We start from the raw sequence: 1,604 nt of genomic DNA, 5'->3' as shown, positions 1-1,604 counted from the left end.
GTTAAGCCCACACCATTCTTTATCTTCGTTAATTCTTGTTTGTTTGCAAAGCGTTCGGTTACACTTGTGAAATGTGCTTTTCTTTGTTCAAACTTAATAAAAAAACATGAAATTTGATTTTGCTACTTTCATATATTTGGCAAGAGTTATGAGTTGCTATGATGAAGGAAAACTGTTATAGAGACATTGATGTTTGATTATCACATGCATCACGGAATAGGTAACATGTTACAGTTACATATGCATAATAATTGTTGATTAAGTTAAATGTGTCTCTAATTCTTTTATTTTTTGAGATGAAAATCGCTTATATTTTTAACATGTATCGAGCGTGGATAAATATAGATGGTGGGCGTATTGTGAGTAATTCGATTGACAATCAGGTATATAGACACCTATCTACTACTCACAAAACATAACACTTATGCATCTATCTCTTATACTAAAGCAAAATAATGGTTGACTTTTTGACCTTGATGTGGCTATTCTCTTTGGCCAGAGAATTGGGATTTTGGGCGGCATTCTCTCATCTATCTCTCATCCTTCCTTCCTACGCTCACTTTTTTGAAACCGTCTCTTCAATTTGGAAACCTAATCAATTCTCTCAATCAATCAGTTGAAATCATTCTCCAATTTTCCAAATTGATTTCTCTTCACATTCACACGGTTTCTCAAAACATCACACATTCAATTTTACAAACCCTAAATCTCATCTACGGCTTCATCTCTAGCAGCGAGTGTTCCTGGCCCTAGAAATCCCTAAATCTCAAGCATTCAAACTCTCATCTAGGTATGTTTTCTTTGATTTTTATGATGTAATTCGATAATCGTTTGATTTTTTAGCTTTAATCAATGTTTAATAAGTTAATCATTGATATAGATATAGAGTTGTCGAATCGGTTTTGATTTTGTCGCTCAATCGAACAAGGTAATATTTCTGAAAGAGATTCAATTTTCAAATGGGTTATGTGTCTAATTTTCGAGGGTTAAACGAGAATTGAGTCGGTTTGAAACCCTAGATCAATTTTCAAATCAGTTTTGAGTCAGCAAGTACCTCTAAACAAGTTTGATTTGAAGTTCTGGTTGTTAATTGGGCGTTTGGTAGGTTCAATCGAATATTATGATTATGAAGACGAAAACAAAGACAAAGAAGATTATGAAGGGGAAGGAGTCAAGAAGTTGATTTCGTCAGAGAGAATGTAACAAGGTAGTTTTTAACTTACCTTAATTGATGTTTATTGACTTCTGATTTGAATATTTGATTATGTAGGTGTTTATTGATGTTTATTCTAGACTTCATTTTGAAGATCTGACCAAGAGCATTGGAAACTGAATGCCAACAATTTGAAGTTTACTCCATGTTCAATATTCACTTTTATACTTTTTAATCATGTGAACAATTTGAAGGTTAGATTACAATTTTTTTTTACTGTTTTTAGTATTTGTTTTCTTTATGGGTTTGATTTGATTCATAAATTTTATACGTTTTTCGTTTTTCATATGGGTCTTTCATTTTCAGCTATATTTAACAATCTATTGTTGTAATATTCAACTTCTATTTGAAAAAAAAGTTGGGATTTTTAGCCTTTTTTATGGGTTTGATT

General features: G+C 31.6%; 1 long non-coding RNA gene across 1 annotated transcript; it reads left to right on the top strand.

Annotated features, from left to right (window-relative positions):
• Positions 1-738: 738 nt before the first annotated feature.
• Positions 739-1,359, top strand: LOC118490343. The gene is made up of 4 exons (XR_004889324.1): positions 739-790; positions 881-928; positions 1,106-1,207; positions 1,271-1,359. It is a non-coding gene; the product is annotated as an uncharacterized LOC118490343 (long non-coding RNA).
• The last annotated feature ends 245 nt before the right edge of the window (positions 1,360-1,604 follow it).

The sequence above is a fragment of the Helianthus annuus genome, chromosome 3, assembly GCF_002127325.2.
Source record: "Helianthus annuus cultivar XRQ/B chromosome 3, HanXRQr2.0-SUNRISE, whole genome shotgun sequence".
Lineage (NCBI taxonomy): Eukaryota > Viridiplantae > Streptophyta > Magnoliopsida > Asterales > Asteraceae > Helianthus > Helianthus annuus.
Note: the sequence above shows the minus strand (reverse complement) of the source record. Positions and strands in the feature narration are given on the sequence as shown.